Source organism: Uranotaenia lowii, chromosome 3 (assembly GCF_029784155.1).
Source record: "Uranotaenia lowii strain MFRU-FL chromosome 3, ASM2978415v1, whole genome shotgun sequence".
In the NCBI taxonomy this organism is placed as follows: domain Eukaryota; kingdom Metazoa; phylum Arthropoda; class Insecta; order Diptera; family Culicidae; genus Uranotaenia; species Uranotaenia lowii.
This window is the reverse complement of record NC_073693.1, coordinates 198,171,225-198,193,063: the sequence shown is the minus strand read 5'-3', so window position 1 is coordinate 198,193,063 and position 21,839 is coordinate 198,171,225. Positions and strand designations below refer to the sequence as shown.

Here is a 21,839-nt window from a genome sequence, read left to right as displayed (position 1 = left end):
AATGTCTACAATAAGCTGTTTGAATATGCTTGATCCCACTGTGCAATGGGCTGATGTTAATTCATAGCAAACAGCCATACCTTCCAGCAGCACAGAAAGTCTTTGTTACAACCACCCAACATTTAGCATAAAATGGCCAAGAGAGGAGGAGAGAGAATACATATTCAAGTAACATAACTGAACGGTACACACAAACGGTCCAAGTTGGACAACTGATGTGTCCAAGTTTATAACATAGAGCGGACGAATGACTAGAGGCAGCAAAGTAATGTCAAAACAGAGCTGATGTGCACACACCGGTTCGTTGTAAATGTGGCCAAGTCTCGCGGCGGACACTGTCCCATGCCCATAATGGCTCACACAGTGATGTGTCGTGTGTTGTTGAGAGTAGAGTAGAGTAGAGTGAGGGTCTGCCTGCACTCACTTTTGGGTCAAGATTATTGGGTTTTCTTTCGTTGGTTGACACAGCGGGGGAGGGCCAAGCCAAAGGGGTGGTTTTCTGTATTAAGGTTTGTGTTATTCTCTTTTGGAATCATAAAAGTTGTCGGTGTGAATGGAAAGTTTAAACCAAGAAAGGTATAAAAATATAGAGAGCTGTGAGACTCATGTGGCTACGCTTGACGTAGCAAACGAAGCGATTCGAACTGCACCAGCAGCGGATGGATGGATGTGTGCGGATATCGCGTTGATCGTCTTGTTTCTCGTCGTTTTCATTAATGGTCACAGGTCCAGCCATATATACCTACCAACATCCGATCGATTGTCTTCTGCTCGTCTCGCAAACAGGTCCAAAAAGTTCACCATACGACACTATTTTAGTTGAGTTTGTGCATCGGTTAAGGAAAGATTGTTGCAGCGAAGTGTGTTGAATCGTCAACGTGGTGTTCAAAGTGTAGTGACCTGGTGTATTGGTGAATGCCTGAGGCCTGAAGGTTCCGTGTTATTTATTTCTAGTTCTGTATGCTCGCTACTCTTGGCCTTTCAACCTGTGATTTATCAAGTAGCGGGATATGCCCATTGGATTGGCAAAAAAGTCAGCGCCAGCGAGTGTGAATCATCAAATCGGAAATAGCCCCGGAGTTAGTTCATCAATCAAAGCGAAAAAAAACAGCACTGTAACGATTGCGCTGTTACATCGATGTTTCAGCCATGGACAAACTATCAACATTCGACATAGCTACATAGATACATATATGTTATAGAGCTAAAAGGGCTTGGAAACACGTAGTTCCCCCAAGTTCATTTTTTAAACCAAATGAGAAGTGGACTCAGTGCTCAGTGCTTTTTCAACAATCGAACGACAACTAATCAAAACCACTGACTGGAATATCGATGCTGAAAAGTGTGATTATTTTCGATTTGGTGTCCAAGCCCGGGTGCGGAACAAGTGGCATAAAGGGTTAGCAGCAAGCACATCCAAAAAAAACAGACACTAAACGGTTCCAATTGACTGGACCCATTCAGAGAGGAGGAGGACCATTCTCTTTTTTTTCTCCCCTCGCCGCCCGCCGCTTGTATTTCACGCTTATATCACAGTCACCAGGCACAGACAGCCAGTAATATATTGATGAAAAACACACAAGTGGCTTTTAGAGCGGCTACAAAAGTTGGTTGTAGTGTATTGGTAGTGGGATGTGTAAGGGTTTGTTGTTTTTGTTTTCTTTCCATCCGGAATCGTGTTGGGTCCAAAACTCCACTTGGGGCACTGTGTCTTTCGTAAATGTATGACAGCTTTCAGGAGTGAAAAACCAAATTATATATTAATCAGGTGGAATATTTTGATATGAATAAAAAGCATAGGGGAGAATGAGGATACTTGATCCCTGGGGATACTTGATTCCTTAGCTATATCTCGAAACTGGAATGTCTTACAAAGATCAAATGTTCTAGAAAAATGAGCAAAATAACAATGCTTGTAGTTTAAAAAATTTTAACAAAATAATTGTTTGAGTAATTGAACTTTGTTTGAAAAATTTCACAAAATGTAACTTGAAGATCTTTTTTCATCACTTTAAAATGTTCCTTACATGGGAAAATTATGAAAAAAATATTTGTTCCAATGTATCAATCGTTCGAACGTTAAATAAACTTCATAACGCCATATTTTCAAAGTAATGGAAAACTCTCAACTTTTTTCAGAAAAAGTTTTCTAAAATGTTAATTATGGGTACAAATGATCCCCTAGAGTTGGGTACAATTGATCCCCCTTCCAAACGGCATATTCTTCTTCTGAATTGATCGTTATAATTGCTGACTACGAAATTACAATATATTTATCCAAAAACTAATATTTATCAAACAATTGTCTGAAGAAAAGAGCAAAAATATTTAATTTTCTCTTAATTATAAAAAACAGCGCCTTTAAGTATGCAATGTTATTAGCGTTGAGACAAAGTTATAGAATTTTCTTCTTATGTCTGCTATAAATTGTGAAATGAGTACAAACATGACCAAAATAGTCAATTAACATTCTATCTTGGGGTTTTGTTTGATTTTTATACAAGGATTAGGGCTTCCTGAATAAAAGATCAAGTCTTCTTCAATAGGGGATCAAGTCTCACCTAACTTCAGAAAAATCGCAATTTTTTTACTCCCACGAAAATGCTTCTAGTTCATCAACGGGTTCAAGTATCGTTCTAATTTATGGAGCATAGAAACTTGAAGTTATAAGCTGTCAGAAAATGTCAAAGACGGCGAGTTGCTAAATTTTTCCAAAAAGATATGGTGAAAATAAGAAAAGGGGATCAAGTATCCTCACTCTCCCCTACATTTCATGAAAATAACTGCTATGTACGTTTCAAGCATTATTATTTACCCTAATCCGTCCAAGATTTTTTCACCCGTTAGAGCTCTTCTGATTAAAACCGCGATAATTTCTCATGTTTCTCAACCGATCTGTACAAAATTTATTTTTTATTTAAATCTCGTAATGTAACTCAGATACGTTTTCAGACAATATTACAACTATTCATTTTGCGTTATTCGAAACCTAAAAAAAACTCGAGAAAACATGCTTCGCTTAGTGAGACAATAGAGAGGCGGTACCATACTCTGCAATGCCAAAAAGAATTTTTCAAAAAATTAGAACATTATGTGTACAACTATCAAACAACTAACCTCACATATCTCTGCGTTGTTATTGTCAATTTCGTTTTTGTCCAACGTTTAAAAGGAGTCAAGTGTTCGCTGCTCTTCTGTGGGAATATTGTCGTTAATTAACTTTTAGCTGTTATTTCACAAAATTTTTCTTACTATTTTAATCGGTGAAAAATAATAATTTTTCATCCGATATTCTATTGTCGCACTTCTACTTCAACCTATTATGTGTACTAGATGTTGTCAATTACATACTCAATAGCGCTTATTGGTGTAACAGTTAAATTGAGCGTCTTCAAGTTAATTTTATGAAAACTCGATTAAAAAAGTAGGTTTTCGACAATTCGAAAAACGTTTCAATAAATTCTCTGACTACTATTTTTCTAACCAAATATGCCGGGTTTTTTGCTTTATTCTCGTTATTTTTTTGGTCAAAAGTCACAACATTTAATTTTTATTAACTTTTTACAAAACCCGATGATCTCGTTTTCGTTATTCAATTTTAGTTTTCGACACTAATAGTTGCAAATATTTGGCGCTTGAATTACTATTCTAAGACGTTTATAAACCATACAACCATAATCAAACACATTAAAAAGTACGGTTTAAAGGATGTCAAAAATTCTGATTTTTATGTCAATTATCAGCGTTATAGACAGCAAATAGTTTCCGTATCGAATCGCAAAATAAATTAAAAATATTTAAAAAAAACCCAAATAACAATTCACGTTATCTTTATCGGTTCATACTGCTTTTATTTTTTAGTTAAGTTCATTTTATGCATATCAAAACCTTTCAAATTTCATCTAAAGCACTAAATTGATTTAAGTATTTGACAATTTTTCAATGATTGTTTTCTTCTTTCGAGCAATAAAGTAAGAAGATTTTGTTTGGTTCTTTGATACATTGATAACAGAACCAGCTTCTATCAAGAACTAGGCTCTTTATTAATTTATTTTTAATGGTTCAAACAATCAAAGAGCACACTTATTTTATAGAACAAAGACGATTTTAAGTGTACGTTAGACTGCCCCAAATTTGTATGAGAAATTTCAAGCTTGTGAAATGTTATGCGCTTCAGTCTTAAATTGATCCTAGGCCTAGTACAAGGTCTCATGCCAAATTTGGGCCAGATCCGATCACGGGAAGGGGTCGCTCAACGAGCCTAAAGTTTGTATGGGATTTTGAGACATTTTGTTCGGGAGTTACCGAGAAAAGTTACCCCATTTTTAAAGTCTAATAACTTTTTTTATCATAAGTCGAATTGAAATGCAGTCTTCGGATGGAATATTTGTCATAATTTAGGCTTTAAGAAAAACCATCTTCAAATAAAATCGGCCGAAGGGGATCAATTTTTTTTTATTCAATGATCCCGCGCCGATCCTCCGGTGCATAGGGCCGTGGTAAAAGACCTCCACTGTTGACGATTGGGAGCCAGCGTCTTCACCTGGTCCCAGTCAAGATTCTCGTCGACAGTTCGGATTTCAGCGGCTAGGCTTCGCCGCCACGAGTTTCTGGGTCTGCCTCTTCTTCGATGTCCTTCTAGATTCCAATTATGCGTCTCTCTGCAAAATTCGTTGTCATCTTTTCGCAGCGTGTGCCCAATCCATCTCCACTTACGTTCCTGAATCTCGATTTCTAGCGCCCTTTGATGACACCGGCGATGTAGTTCCTCATTCGAGATCCAGTTGCCAAGCCACCAAGCGCGGATGATATTCCGCAGACAGCGGTTTACAAATACTTGCAGTTTTCGCGTCGTTACTGCATATGTGCACCAAGTTTCGCACCCTTAAAGCAATACGGATTTACGTTCGAGTTGAAGATTAGGATTTTCGATCGTAGAGAGATCTGGCGTGACCGCCAGATGTTTCAGAGACTCACAAACGCAAATCGGGCCTTTCTGATCCGGGTTTCGATGTCTTTTCTGGTACCACCAACAGGCGCTATCTGGCTACCAAGATACTGGAAGCACTCCACTTTCTCAACTTGTTGCCCAGCTACCATGAAACTGGAGGGATTTCCTGTGTTGATCTCCATCGACTTGGTCTTTCCGACATTGACTTTGAGACCTGCTGCCTTGGAACTTTCGGTGAGGTCATCGAGTTTGCTCTGCATATCCGGTTGTGTTTGGGCGAGCAAAACAATATCGTCAGCCAGGTCAAGGTCGTTGTTGAAGGATTCCACGGCAATCCTCGGTTCGGTGCACAGTCGATCGATCCAGTCAGAATCTCATCCATTACGATGAGAAAAAGTAGCGGTGATAAGATACATCCCTGTCTCACTCCAGCAGTTACCGGGATTGGATCGGACAAGACACCATCGTGCAAGACCTTGCACGGAAATGCTCCGTATTGCGCTTCGATGAGATGGACTAGTTTCTCTGGGATCCCTCGTCGCCTTAGAGCCGCCCAGATGTTTTCATGGCTAAGTCGGTCGAATGCTTTTTCGAAATCAACGAACACCAGCAGAAGAGAGTCCTGAAATTCGTTGATTTGTTCCAGTATGATTCGTAGCGTTGTGATGTGGTCCACACATGATCGTCCGGATCGGAATCCAGCTTGTTGCCATCGGAGTGTAGCGTCGATTTTCTCCTGGATCCTGTTCAGGATAACTTTGCAGAGTACTTTGAGGGTTGTACAGATCAACGTTATGCCACGCCAGTTAACGCACTCTGTCAGGTCTCCTTTCTTCGGGACCTTTACGAGGATACCCTGCATCCAGTCGGCCGGGAGTGTTGCAGTATCCCAGATGTCAGCGAAAAGACGATGCAACATTTGTGCTGACAGGGCAGGGTCGGCTTTCAGCATTTCAGCAGGGATGCAATCGATCCCAAATTTGTTGGATTTCATGTTTTTGATTGCCGCTTCTATTTCAGTCAGCGAGGGCACTTCCGAGTTGATGCCATTTATGCGGCTTACGTTTGGCGCTTCAAGCTGCGGGGATCAAAGTTATTCATGAAAATCTGGATTTTCGTGTTCCTCCCGAACAAAATGTTCCAAAATCCCATACAAAATTTAGGCTCGTTGAGCGACCCCTTCCCGTGATCGGATCTGGCCCATATTTGGCATGAGACCTTGTACTAGGCCTAGGATCAATTTAAGCCTGCAGCGCATAAGTTTTTCAAATGTCGGGTTATTTGGGGCACTCTAGTGTACGTACATAAATGTTCTTGACCAAAGGAGCAAAACGAATTGTTGTTCCACAAAGGGTTTGTTTTTTTGAAATTATTTACAAATGAATAGAAAAAAGTCAGTCTGTTAACTAAATGTCTTCAAACAACAAAAACATCACTAGATTAAAAAAGAGTACATGGTCTCTTAAAATAGTACGTATGGTACGTACCACTACTACAGACCAGCTACAAAATGTTCAAAACAAAATTTCCCTTAGTCCGTAAGAATGCTTAAGTTATGTATATGTTGTTTTTAATTAAGCTCTTAACTTCAGCTTTCTTAGGCCCTCAGATAGTTTTTTTTGAACATTTGGTAGCTGATCTATAGTAAGGTTGCCAGAATGTAATCAGCACGTATCCGGGCCGGATAAATTCAGGCTATTTTATCTAAAAACCTGGCAAAAACCAAGCATTTGATTTTAAAATTGATGGAAATTTTGATCATCCATATCATTGCAAATCTTCCAATAACGGCCAAACCTATGTTGAAAATTCTCATTGAAACTTGCGGATAAGATCATGAACTATAAATAGATTTCCTGAAAAATAGAAACCTCCCGTCCATTTATGAGTAAAACATGATTATATATAAAAAACTAACGCTAAAAGGGTCTAAAGTAGGACCACTAACCCTATATAGTCTTTCTTCCGAAACAATTTTTCCTTAGACTTTGAATAACGGAAAAGGCACCTTGAGAGGAGGCGATTCGTTCAACATTCGATGAGGGCGTTTTGATCTGATATTTAAATTTTAATAATTTTCAGTTTTACCCAAAACCACAGCATATTTCATTTGCTCATTTTTTACAACTATAGTGATGAAAAGCAACGATAAAATTTAATTTGATTCTTATTTGCTTTAAATTGAATATCTGGCAATAATTTATATCTAAATTATAAGATTTATATTTCAAGAAAACATTTGTGGAAGAATTACACTAATGTTACACTAAGGAGTAGATATAGCGATTTTAAGCGAGGAGTGTAAAATTGTCACACAAGGACTGATTAGGGAGTTTTTTTTCTGTCTGGGCTTACTTAGAGCGTCCATGGAAAAGTCCCGAATAAAGTCACAAGCCGCCATACTTCCAATAGTGTCATATTGAAACTCAGGAGCTGGTGAGGGTTAAAAGAAAATCTCATAAGAAGATTTGGTAACAGATTTTATCCCAACTGCTATCCACACAAATACGAAAATGTTACGTTTTTAATGCTAACAATTTCGCTTCTTCTCGTTGTAATGCGCTCATCTTTAGTTATCGTCTCACGAATTCTCGATTCGTTTTCGGAAGTGTCAAACACAATTTCCACGAAAATCAAAGATAAAAAACCATAGAAAAAAAAACAGCTAATGTGATTTACAACACAAAATGTGGAGATTATGAAAAATCTCACATTTGTGATACTAGCCGATTTTGACACAAAAGACTAGAACAGCATAAGAATGATGTAAAAACAAAAAAGTTGGAGGCACATGACTTGCTCACCATAGTATAGAATACCGTAATGTTTTCGATTTAAAACACAAGTATTTTAGGAAATGTCTCGAAGTACAACACTACAATTTGTGTAGAAATGTTTCACATTTAAATAAGAGGAGACAACGACGTTGTTAACAAACAGAAAGATTCCATTAATTTGAAATCTCCAATACAAAGTCTACATTGTATGAAAGCTTGAATGCAAAATTGTTTATTTTTAGTATTTTGATGGTCAATATCCTATCTGATTGAGTTGTAATCTTGTTATAATGCAATCAAGTAGTGCTATAAAAAAGTTGTTCTTGCATGGACATTTTCATAAAATTTGAGAAATTTTGTTAACTTTCTACGAGTTCTAAATCATATCTCATTTTAATAGGAAAAATTGAATACCAAAATATCTCGACCAGGTATAATTTTGTTGCTCTCTTCTGATCAGGATGTTATACTACGAGACCAGTTGGAATTTCATCTTTCAACCATTGCACCATATTACAAACCCTAGCTTTGTTGCGTTTTTGGCGAAATAAGATTTTTCACGAGAACTGTAAGTGGGCCTTTATTGTGCAGATTAAACAGAGTCGATTCGGGGTCATTTTTTGAAAGTATGAACTTAAAACTTTGCATTGTGAATAACAATATGAGGTCGTAATCCAACCCAGCAAACGTTTTTGCAGCTATATTGCTATGCTATTTTATATACGTTCCATACTGCCGTTCTAAGCAAGATTGTCCCATGTATAAAAACGCTCAAACGAGAAAAACGCGATTGAAATATCAGCTATATTTCCAATTTTTCTCTCAAACTAAAAATTCACCGACAGTTTTTTTTGTAGTGAACAGTTCAAGTTAATCATTTTACAATGTTTTCTGCCAAAAAATTATATTTCCTACAATAAACAGCGAATTAGAGCCAAAAATGCTTCGTGTGACACTTTTGCGTAGAATCAGAATGCATGCCGATGCTAGTTCTACGAAAAACTGTCACACGGCTACAATTTTTCTCTCATTTAAAAAGCTTGCGTAGTTTATTTTTTTCCCAAAAACTCATGCTAAACCGTAATTTTAAAAATACGTTCCTTTTTGTTTATTTAAATGTATAGGGGTCATTCCATGTCAAGTGTGCACAGCGAAAAAAAATTTTTTATCGAAAATTCGCCAAACTTAGCCGAAAGACTTTCTGAGGCCTACAAAAAAAATCCTCAATTTTTGAGAATGATCCGCCCACCCCTCGTTCCAGGACCCTCCTTTCTTTTTTTCACGATTTTGAAAAATTCATAATTTTTAAAATACTTTATCTCCGGACTGAAAAATCATACCAAAATGACAAAATATGCGTTGTGTAGATTTTATTAAAATCTATCAAATGATGTTATTCATTTTTTGAAACAGTGACGTTTTAAACGTCAAAACATAGCTCTAAAAATAAAAAGTTATTTTTAGTAGAGATGTACCGAATAGTGGTATTCGGCGAACGGCCGAATACCGAATATTGACCTTTTCAACTATTCGGCCAAACGAATATTCGGCCGAATATTCGGTCGAATATTCTATTGAGTTTTTAATGAAAAAAACTTTAGCGATTATTATAATGTTTTCTAATTCTCCAATATTAATGCCCCTCATGTTTTTAAGTCGATATTTTCAACCAGATTATATCATCGGATGATGTATTACAAGAGATTTTTCAGTGGGGGCCTTTCTGATTTATAAAATGTCACCAATAACGGAAAAGACATCAGATGACTAGTCGCTTCTAGGGCGTGTATCACCAAAGAGATCCTGTGAAATCTGGGACAAAACATGTCGAAACAGGTGCCCAGCAATTTGGAATTGCTTCTTTGGTATTGAATTAGATGAAAGGTCAAATTTGAGCAAGATATCTTCAAAATAGTTGTTGAAAAGAAAGATGATCTTCAACCTTAAGCATACAACATGTATCCACATGATCAGGCATTCAAGACGATTTTTGAAAAGAATAAAATAATAAAGGGCAAAATTTATGTTTTTTTTTAAATTTTTAAAAAATCGTTATTTAACACAAAGTCTAAAAAATTTAAAGCGAAATTTGAGTTTTTTATTTGATTTGGCAAATAATTTGAATAAACCCGAGCAAAACTCGAGAAGTTTTAAACACTATCAGGACATCCCGGCGAAATTTGACTTAACTAAAATGTTTACTGGATTTATGGGCAAGCCTGAAAATATCCAGAAAATCTGGAATAAACAATAATCAAATTATAAAGCCATATTTGTCAGCATTCTCCCGTACGATCTACATTCAACTGTGAAATATACGCAAATACACCTAAGATGTTTTGCTGAAACCATAAGTTTTCAATGATTGTAGAGCTTTTACTACATTACTTTTGGATATTTTATACATTATCCAAAATTTTTTGGAAAATGTTATAAGTCTGTAGTAGATATTCGGCATATTCGGCCTATTCGGCCGAATACTGAGCTCAACTATTCGGTGAGCCGAATATTCGGCTTAACGGTTTTTCGGAGGTATTCGGTACATCTCTAATTTTTAGCAAGGAAAGTAAATTTTTTTCTTGAATTTTATGATTTCATTGTTTTTTTGAGACAATTTTACGTAAGAACCAATTAAAATCTCAATATAATATTTCTTGTTTTCGAGATATGAAAGATTTAAGTTGAAATGTCTAACAATTATTTACTCGCAGCACTCAGTGGTTTCATGAGAGTTCATTAATCGTCGAAATTTTTAGTCATACCTTCGATGCTTGAACAGATTTTTTGTTTTCATGATTTGTTTTATAACTAAAGAAAATTTGAAATAACATTTTGAATGAACGGAAAACAATATTTTCGGTTTATGGAATATTTTTATTCAAAATATAACTATTTTGTTTTTTTTTTCGTTCTAACTCTGCAAGTTAAATCATCTTTAGATTGTCTTTTCTTTTTGCATACATTGAATATTTCAAATTCCGTGAAGCTTGAAAATGTTTTCATTCCAATTTTTCCAGCATCTTAAGGGATTGCGGCGTGAAACGAACGAATTCCTTTGATTGCCACAGATGCTTCAGACCTGCCAGTCAATGTTATTCTGATTTGAAAGTATTCAACATAAGCAACAGTTTGCGAAACAAGATACAATTTACCGATCTTGTTAAAATGGTTTTTGCAGACAGACTTTAAATTATGCACTCCTGATCGCAATTTGAACAAATTCCACTCCCTTGAGGTAAAAAGTCGTGTGTTCTTGAAAAATGTATCCACTGAGCATCGCTTATGAAGTTCTTTTCAAACTGAACACGTTGCTTTTGCCATGCTCAGAAAACTGTTCCCGACTATTTGGAAGCTTCACAATAAAAGTCACTAAGACAACTCCATTCTAATGCAGTAACAGGAGGCAACTGGATATTTCAACCGCAATCTTCGATTTTAGAAGTTGTATTCATAACTAATAGCAAGTAGCAGCAAGCGAGCAGTTGCGGCAACAATTCGTTCACAATGGTCAGTGAATCAGTTAAAAAAAATTGTTATTGTTCAGTGCCACTCGGTGTCAACAAAACAAAATCTGTTGTGCTTACTTTGTATAAACCAATGCTATACAATGAAAAAATGCTGTGCGTCAATAGTCAGTATTGTTAGACCAGTATCGCCATAATTCATGTAAGTTAAGTAGGTAATCAACATACGAGCAGATTCTCGACATTTACATATTTTCTGTGAATAAGTTTAACAGTTCTATGAAAAAATGAACCAAATCCTCACATTAATTCATCCGCAGTTTTCGCTAAGGAAGCTCTTGCTTAATGATTTTATACAGTGTGATAATGAGTAAAATTATTATTCAATAGCAAAACGAATTGAAACAAAAAGTGTTATGCTATTTTTTAAGCATCTTATCTTTACAAAAAATTGCTGCTCACTAGAAGGTAACATCATTTGTATGCTGATTTTAAATTTAAATCGTCCAGAAAATCGTGAATGGGATTACCAAAAGTTTAAGGGGATACTGTAAGAAAATATTTGATGGACAATAAAACTTAAATCTTTCATATCTCGAAAACAAGAAATATTATATTGGGATTTTGATTGGTTCTTACGTAAAATTGTCTCAAAAAAACAATGAAATCATAAAATTCAAGAAAAAAATATACTTTCCTTGCGAAAAATAACGTTTTATTTTTAGAGCTATGTTTTGACGTTTGAAACGTCACTATTTCAAAAAATGAATAACATCATTTGATAGATTTTAATAAAATCTACACAACGCATATTTTGTCATTTTGGTATGTTTTTTTATTCCGGAGATATAGTATTTTAAAAATGATGATTTTTTCTAAATCGACAAAAAAAGAAGGGAGGGTCCTGGAACGAGGGGTGGGCGGATCATTCTCAAAAATTGAGGATTTATTTTGTAGGCCTCAGAAAGTCTTTCGGGCAAGTTTGGCGAATTTTCGATAAGATTTTTTTTTTCGCTGTGCCAACTTGACATGGAATGACCCATAGTTGAGTATGGATCCTGTAAGTAGTGCCTACCGAAAAGTGTTTAGTGAAAATTTTTCTGAATAAAACACTCAAGGCTTCTCGCTCCTCCTCTGCCCTCTATTTTAGTGTTCTTTTCAGTGAATAACATAAAATTCAACAGTTTGAACTCATCTTAAGACAATTTTTTGATAAAGTTTGCATTTTTTATAGAATTTTCTCTAGTGTGACATTCTTGCGTAGAACTATCAACATAGAGACAACCACCTTGATGAAAATTTCGTATAAGTTCAAAACAAATTATACTTGTTTGTGTTTTTATTCAAAAATTAACACTAAAAGAGACCGTTTCCAGCAAAAAAGTGAAAATGACCCAAAAGTCACATGGGACATTCTTGCTTAGAACGGCAGCATATACATTATAGAATGATCGTATGTAAGTTACAAAACCAGCTTTGACCTACCAAAGTGGAGGCAATATACATTCATAATTTTTTTTTTTAAGCGATGAAAAATACACCAATTGGGAGCTATTTGACACCTTATTCGTACTTATCAGAAGAATGCAAGAGAGCGCAAGATTTTGCTCTCAAAGTCTTCAAATCGTTGCCAGCAACGATATTTTTCAGTTCTTTTATTGGTCAATATTATTCATCTGTTTTAGCCATCTTATTCGTAGAGAGAAAAGGCGATAATTTTCTCACTTGAAGGCCACGCGGTAGTAAGAAATCCGAAAAATTATTCCTAAATTAGCAAACATGGCGGAATTCCTATAAAATTCGATTTCAACCGACTTCAGACGACAACAAGATTTTTCTACTATTCATTTGGAATTGCGATTCCACTATCATTGTTAACGACTTAAGTTATCATGTCTGATACGGTTTCATGTTTTTGGGAAATTATAGAATCTAACACCTAATGACCATTTATTTAAAATTTAGATTTCTAAAATTTTTGTGCTGAAATCTGATGGAATTCATTCCTCAATGTTATTTTTTTATCGTGAAAATCTATTTTTCATGTTTGTAATAATTTTTGAACCAACAATTCTGAAAAGGTAAAATTGTTTTTTTTTCCCCATTTTGTAAAATATGGAAATTTTGAGCTAAGATACAAATTACTAGTAAATATTTATTCTTTTTTAAGGATAGGTTTAAACGTATCGCAATCTTAAACAAAATAGCAAAATCTTTAATATCAAGAGCTCCAGTCACAATTATGAGTCTAAATATGAATTATCAAATTCTTGTTTATTTGTATTTTTTCAAACGCTATTTCTATCTATTTCTTAAACTAGATTTTGGCCAAATCGGAAAGACCATTTGAATTCAGTATTTAATTTAATTATGTATTTTTTGGTCATTTTTTGGTTTTACTCAATACTTATAAATTTTCTATTATTGAACCGTTATATTATTTTTTTTAACAAATAGTTTTATTAAGGCATTTAACTCATAAAGTTTTGTTCCGTTATATTATTAAAACTAGAAGTAATATACAAAATCTAACGCGAGATTTGAGATTGAGTTCTTTCAAAATCAGATTTTTAGTATAGGCATTAAATACGGCATTCCTTTTATATTTAATTTAATCTTTGAATTCAGTCGATTAATATCAAGGATGTCTTAATCCTGAAAAACTTTTTGGTTTTGAGTTATGATCCTTTTAATGAATTTGAATGTTGCTGATATAATTTTAAATTTAAAAAGCTGTACAATTTTAGCAATAACTTTATTTTTTATCCTTTTTCTGAGTTTTGAGTTTGGCTATAAACAACCGTCTCTTTTTTCGAGCAAGTCACTGTCACAAAAAATCAAAAAACAACAACAGTCACTAACATCACCAACTATGTATTTAGCTCTCGTCTGGTGAGTCTGACTGAAACCCCAAGTCGCCCAGCTCCCCAAAAACTCACTCAACTCACCCAACTCAGCAGAGCGCCACGGGTCGCAAGTCGCAAATCGATCGAAGCGCAGCTCAGTCACCAGCTCCAACTACCTTGTCCGCGTTGGCTCAAGTCAGTCTCAGTTTAGTTGGTCTTACTTTCACATCGTTGTTTCTGCTGCTCGTTGTGTTACGAGCTCTAGTTCACTTACCCTACCTTTGCTTAAGACTCTCGGTGCGAGGTCCCCGGTTTGGATTGGGCTGCATATTGCGGTTTTGGCCTTCTCTTGCAGTTTGAGGTTCCGTTCCGTTCCGTGTGTGGCGTCGTGGCAGTCTCAACTTCGCCCGCGGGGTGTTTGCGTTCAGAGTTGAGGCGCTGATTTCTTGCGCGCTCGATCGGGTATTATTAGTTGTTGGTACCTATAAAGTTTTCTTTTTTTTTTTTTTTTTTTTTTTTTAACGTAGGGCTTGTGATATAGCTCAGTTGGCAAGTCTATTGTCTCCTGAGCCGATGTCCACGAGTTCGAGCCCAAGAGCAAACATCGAACACAGTTGTACCGGATAAGTTTTTCAATAACGATCCGCCAACTGTAACGTTGATAAAGTCGCGAATGCCATAAAGATGGTAAAACGACTATAATCGAAACAAAAAAAAAAAAAAAAAAAAAAAAAAAAAAAAAAAAAAAAAAAAAAAAAAAAAAAAAAAAAAAAAAAAAAAAAATTTTTTTTTAACGTACATATCCGTGCACGATTATGCTTTTATGTTGCTGATGCTGAACTGTGCAGTGGTGTTTTTTTTCTGCGTACCACTCCTAATCATATCTGTTCATATATTTTTCAACAGGCTGCAGAGTGTAGTGCACTGAAAGTGATTGAGACTTCCACCGAAGAAATATATCCCAAGATAGAAAGAGTGTCTGTCCGGATGGTACAGATGATTGAAAGCCATCCCGTGTAACATTGTGCTGAAGAAAGTGAACAAAAACAATTCGCTTAGCCGTTGTGCCTAAATGTGTTTATGATTTAATGCACACGAGAGAGACCATTTTGTGTAACAAAGTACGAGATCAGTGTTTGTCTGTCCGCGGATCAGCGCCTCAGAAGAAGGAAAAAGTGTTGTCCAAGTGTGTGGCGCAGCCGTTGAGGTCTGAAGCGTATAAACACGACTAGCAGAGTATAGTGGAAGCCACGCGGAGAAGATAAAAAAAACATAAAAAAGGTATATCCCAGCCAGACCCGAATCGCGAGAGGCCAAATAATCTGGCCTGGTGGTGTTGTTGGGTTTGTTACACAGCAAGTCAGTTGGGAATAGGATTTTAGGCTCTCGACCCCCTATAAAATAAAATAAAAACCGCTAGTTGCAGCAGTGACTGACTGACTGGCCGAGCCCCTCGAAAACTAGGCAATAATAAAAAAAGATACAGAAACTCCTAACCGCGCGCTCAGTCGCGTTACCCCCGAAGATCGTCGTCGTCGTCGAATCGTGTTTAGAGCACTTTCCATTTGGCTAATCGTAATATCAACAACAACAACGTTAGCAACAACACATATGCCAGCCGTATAGTGAGACCGAACGGCCGCAGTTTGCTGTAAAGAAAAAGTTGATGTTGACTAATCCAGCACCAGGTAAGTTTCTAACTAATAAACTAACGCAGCACGAACGCTGATTCTGGAGGACGATTTATTTCAGCTCAAACTTTTAATCTATTGTAAAAAAATTCTAGGTACACAAATCATTACATTTGTTAACTTCTAAAATAAAGCTTTTGGATGTATGGCGTGCTCTAACAAATGAACAGAATAAGTTTTTGATCGAAACTCTTGGCTGAAGAAGCCAGCGAGTTCTGTTCGGTCTGATTGACCATTGCGTTTATGTCGAGTAAAATTCGAGAACGCAAATGACCTCCAGAAACGAACGCTTTGATTTTCCGGCTCTAATTAAATTGCATAGGAGCTGCAAAAGTAAATGATGTTACTGAAGGCTCATCCAAAAATAGATCTCTAAATTGTAAAGAAATGAGGCGTTTGTAAAACTCATCAGTTTGGTGTTGTTTATACGGAACGATTCTCCATATATTTTCAAGGAAAACATTTTTCGGATGTGTTTAGCCATTTCTTAAGCAGTAAGAATATCATATGCAAATAACAGAAAGGATCAAGATTGAAGATGTTTTTAAAGGTTGTCACTAAAACCTGAGTTTGGTTGTTGATAATTTTGTAAAAGTTTACTGGACATTGTTCAAAGAGCACAGAACGATGTTTGTGTTATGACTAAAAACTTCGTCAAAATATTTGAATTACCTATTCAAAAAAAAAAAAAAAATAGCGAAAACCTGATACTTAAAAAAATTCCATGAAATCCATAAATTTTGTTCAATCAGCTTAAAAATCAAGCTCAATAAACCTTACTGCAAGTTTCATGGGAAATTTGATTATTTATTAAACTTTTCGGTTGAAGTTTTTGAATTAAAACTATAGTGGCGTTCAAAAAAGCATTGACAAGCTGATATTTTTTCATGAAATTTTCACACATTTCAGTTCAGCTATCACAATTTAAATTCTGTACAAGTGTACAATGACAGAAAAAAAGATACAGCTTCAGGAAATTGAAGATTGCTTCACAATAATCACTGTATTTTTCAATGAAAAAAAAATGGAATTTTTTCAAAAAATGTATGAATGTTTTATCAAAACAAACAGGCCAAGTTTTATCAAAATCATGCTAAGTGATTCTGAGCTTTCACAAATTTATAATTTGAAAATGAAAATGTTGAAAATTGGCAAAAACTTCCTAAATTTTTTTAAAACATAATTTTTTTCAACAGAGTCAGCATTTGAACACATGTTTGAATGTTTGCATGAAATTTGTTTATCAATATTTTGTTGTTGAATGATGAAACTCTGTTGTTTTTATTTTTAACACTGTTGAGGCATTTTCTTTTTCCAGACAAAGCAGTTACAATGTTTTCATTAATTTACAACGTTCTTATGGCAACAACAGAGCGTACGGATTTGACCCAAACAACTATATTTATTGCTGAATTTTGACTGATTTTTTAATAGATTTTTATTCCTATTGGTTCGTTTTTGTTTTTGAAAGAATGATTATCATGAGGATGATGATAGACAAAGATGATGATATGACGAAGAGAAATTTTAAAGACACATTAGCATCTTCTTCAATTGGAAATGTCTAATACAGTAAGCATATGAGCATACTTTTGATATAAAATCAGCGCAATATAAGAAACCGTGGTGGTATGTCTTTTTGAACTCTAGCAATAAATTGAATCCATAACACTTCAGAAAACTCGTCTTAAAAATGAAATTCAAGCATTGCTCTGGAAATATGGAATTTTGAAATTAATTTCATTCATACGAAAAAAAAACGTTAATGAAGCATTTATGATTCAATGACTAAAGGTGGATGTGAGTAGTCAATCAAGCTTAGCTTATTTTGAAATAAATTTCATTCTTCATTTATTGTACTAACGTTTGTTTCAAATTATGAAAGAAGCATCCTTTAGTCACATTGTGTTAGAATTTTCAAGCTGATTTACTTAAAAAATATGTTTTTATAATTCTTTTTGGTAACAGCATTGTTATTTTTTTTAATTTGGTACATTTTTTGAGAGATTTGAGAAATTAATTTGTACAACACATTAACGCATTTCTAATTGAGAAACATTCTTTTGCATGAATTGCAATATGTAAAACCGGAATAATTTATTTTATTTTATTTATTGTTCACGGTCTTCGATAACTCAATATCATACAGACTGGTTACTTAAACACACAATTAACACACGACGTATTACAGGACACGACACTTAACGTTCTTACAAACGGAAAAAAGGATTCAAAATTACCTTTTTTGTCGACCAATTTCGGGCTCGATGTTGCCCATCTACAGGACGATGTCCGACTGATCACACGAAGAAATTACTGGCAGGATCGTACTACGAGTGTCATAGTATTCGTCGAAGGATGGTTCCTTTTTAAATTTTTCTTTTGGTGAAGGTGAAAAGCGGCGACATAATTGGTGGGTCATCTTCATTCATTAGCGATTTCTCTGAAGTGCTTATGAACATCGACTCCCATGCGTTCAAATGTGAGGCTTTTCTTACACATTTCTTATAGGTCACTTTTTCCCAGTTAATGGAGGGACCCATTTCCGTTGCGTGGGTGGCTACGCTAGATTCATTGGCCCTGTTGTTGTCTACAGCGTTTCTGTGTTCTTTAAGTCGAACTTTAAATTTACGTCGAGTTTGGCCAATGTAAACAGCTGAGCAACTATCACAGGGAATTTCATAAATTCCGGATCTCTCATCTTGCGGGATCTTATCCTTCAAGGAGACCAACCGATCCTTAAGGGCGTTGCCGCTCTTGTATGCTGTTTTCAGACCATGTTGAGAAAGGATTTTTGTTATCCCATTGGTTAGTTTAGGGTGGAATGGCAGGCTAACTCTATAGGGCTCTTCTTTCTCTGGCCTAAAGGTGGTGGCATCACTTCGGTACTTTTTTCTGGCATGTTTCCGGAGAATTTTGAGGACAAATTCGTTGTCAAAACCGTTCAAAAAACCCGCCTCAAGGATTTTATGCTTTTCCTATTCAAATTCTACCTTTTCTATTGGGATATTGTACAGGCGGTGCGCCATAGAATGGAAAGCGGCTTGTTTTTGCGCACCAAAGTGGTTGGTATCGGTCGGTTGAGGTTGGTTACCGATATACTCCGAATTTTATGGTGTTGTCCTCTTTCCTTGAGATTAACAGGTCAAGGAAAGGGAGTTTTCCATAAATTTCTTTCTCTACAGTAAATTTTATCGAACTGTATTTGGAGTTTAGAAGCTCTAAAGTCTGCGTGAGATAACGCTCCTTTACCGAGGCAAGGATGAGATCGACGTAGCGCCACCAGACACGTGGGAAAAGTTTTTCTCTTTTCTCCAAATCTGCTTCCAAGTCGCTCATAAAAACTTCAGCCAAAAGTGGGGATAATTTGCTGCCCATGCTGCCTCACGCAGACTTTAGAGCTTCTAAACTCCAAATACAGTTCGATAAAATTCGGACATCGTCCTGTAGATGGGCAACATCGAGCCCGAAACCGGTCGACAAAAAAGGTAATTTTGAATCCTTTTTTCCGTTTGTAAGAACGTTTAGTGTCGTGTCCTGTAATACGTCGTGTGTTTATTGTGTAGTTAAGTTCTTACGTTGGCACAAATCCGCTTGAAAATGAGTGGTTACTTAAACTACGCTTAAAACTATCCTTACTTATATCAAAATCAAAATACACATACACTTGGTTGAACAATTAATATAAAATTCATTTCTTCCATAATTGTTTAATCTTAGCGGCTCGAAATTTCTTAATCCAAATCCGAAATAACATGGCAATACACTTATCAAAACCAAGTATAATTCAAAATGAATCATCTGCATTTGGAACTTATTTTTACGAATTTGCGACACACTACTCATACATTTATACAAAAGAGCTCCGATTTGATCTAGCAGATAGGTTAGCGCGAGTCTGCGTTCGATTTCCGGTATCGGCAAGAAAACTTTTGTGTTCGAAGTCCATAAATGGTCGACAGGTAAAATGTGTTTTCTCTTATAACAGACTATATAATAAGACTGTTCAATCAGCTGTCAGTTGGCCAGATATATACATACACGGATGCCGGAATACCCTCTAAGTAAACTAGCCCATCTGATTGACTCGTTCTTCCAAAATATACCTACGTCAACACACGCAGTACATTCACTCCATAACGCTGCATTAGAGATTTGTCGAACTTAATAATCTAAGAAAGCATGTGAGCACATACATACTTAGGCAGAAACTGCGGCGAATCCGTGCACCCATGGTGGAACACCAACATACATACAATACTCATACATTTACAAAGTACCAGCTGATCCCATACGAACTCCGTTTCGTTTTCAACTTACAATATGTTATGAACAGTTTGAATGAATGTCAATTGCCAAGCATTTTGCAGATGCATTTCTGAATGCGATGTTAAGCAATTATTGCAAAAATGTTGAACACGTTATATGGACGATCACTTTTTCTGTCGTATGGTACAAAATTTGAAATCAGGAATCAATTGACCGTGAGAAAAACCCTCATATATGAATTTTCGTCTCAATGCGATACAGACTCTTGTTATTATTGCAAATACAAATTTAACAGTTAAATTGGAAGACCCCCTTTTTGTCGTTTGATACAAATATTGAAATCAGACTGTCCCAACCCCCGTGTATAAATTACAACTCGATCGTTGCATAAAAACAGAATTAGTACCAAAAAAATTTCACCCCTTACAGTGACCTCTTTTACAAACTTTGATATCTGAAATCGATTGCCCTTCCCTCAAAACTCCCCTGTGCAAATTTTCAAACCAATCCATTGCATAATATTTAACCACTGATGAACTGATGTACAAGCTAAGCCTTGAAAAGTGTGTAAAGTCCCGACAACCGTTTTGAATCAATTTATGTTTTTTGGTTGAGCCACCAGATGTCTCCAAGGACACTAGAGAGAACTGTCAAGAAGAAAATGAAATGTAAACAAAACAAAATAATAAACTTTTAGTCAATTATGAAAAGGTCGTATCTATTTGACGAGTTTCGAGCAAATTGATGTTGAAGATTCGTTACACATTTATGGTTTGCGTTATCAAAGTTTTACGCTTAAAGCTGTTTTCGAATTGCTTCAAACTAGCATGAAGCACTTAATATAAACAGATATGATGCGTGAAAATGCCCGCTCAGAGTAGCTTAGGATCTGTATTCCTTCGTTGGATTGTTAATTTTAGTGAAAAGACATACACCGTCTTGGCCGATTAAGGCTTTACAGACTGAATAAATGACGTGGACAACTTAAGATTAACATTTAACACCCAGTACCGAGATGGGAATCGAACCCATGCCATCAGTGAACCAGCGATTACCGTCTTACCACGCTAACCACTCGAGAGACGTAGCTCAACTTAATAAAATAACTGGTTCGTCTGGCTTGTTCAAAGTTGTTATTTAGTTCTTTTTAGTAAAAAGAATCAAGGTAAAAATAACCAGATGAATTTACCTTGTTGTGAATATATTGAAGCCGTCCATTTGTCTACGATGTTAGTTTATTAATTTTTGAGATCTTATACAGTTGCGCTCTTTCAAGAATCAGGTACTTCAAAAGTTGATTCGGCTTGATTAAATAATAGCATTTGAAATTTTGAATACGCTTCTGGAATTTAATAATTACAGCTTGTATATCTGTCATTTCGTCAGTCTCTCTAGTGACTACATTATAATGATGCTATTTTTCTAAGCAGAAATTGATTCGTAGTTCGTCTTATTATGTAGAGCAATTTATCTAATTGTATTTAAATTTATTTATTAATGAGTTCAAATACCATTGCGCCCTTTCGAAACATTCTTATTTTCAAAAGAGCTATCTAGAAACAGTGCCATCTATTGCGTCGTTCAAAAGTTACAAATCAAGCAATAGATGGCACTGTTTTTCGTCACTTTTTAACGGCATCTTTAAAAGAGAGCACTGGAAATTTTACACAAGTTTCTGAAGATTTTTTGTTCGAGCTTGTACATCAGTTCATCAGTGTCATAACGTCAATATCGCAAAAAAGGGAATAGTTTATATGGACGATCCTTTTGGCCGACCCCTGACCAAAATTGGATAATTATAATCAATAGTTCATCCTTAATAATTCCTACACCCATAGAAG

General features: G+C 35.7%; 1 protein-coding gene across 8 annotated transcripts in view; it reads left to right on the top strand.

Annotated features, from left to right (window-relative positions):
- The first annotated feature begins 360 nt into the window (after positions 1-360).
- LOC129756263 (MICAL-like protein 1) overlaps positions 361-21,839 on the top strand; it is a 105,777-nt gene continuing 84,298 nt past the window's right edge. The window contains exons 1-2 of one of the 8 annotated variants that reach the window (XM_055753078.1): positions 361-509; positions 14,945-15,726. The gene's annotated coding sequence lies outside the window, so the exon portion shown is untranslated. Of the gene's footprint in view, positions 577-793; positions 933-1,172; positions 1,400-1,656; positions 1,769-14,250; positions 14,517-14,944; positions 15,727-21,839 lie in introns of those variants that run through there. The other 7 variants (XM_055753074.1, XM_055753073.1, XM_055753079.1 and 4 more) reach the window with 7 other exon arrangements.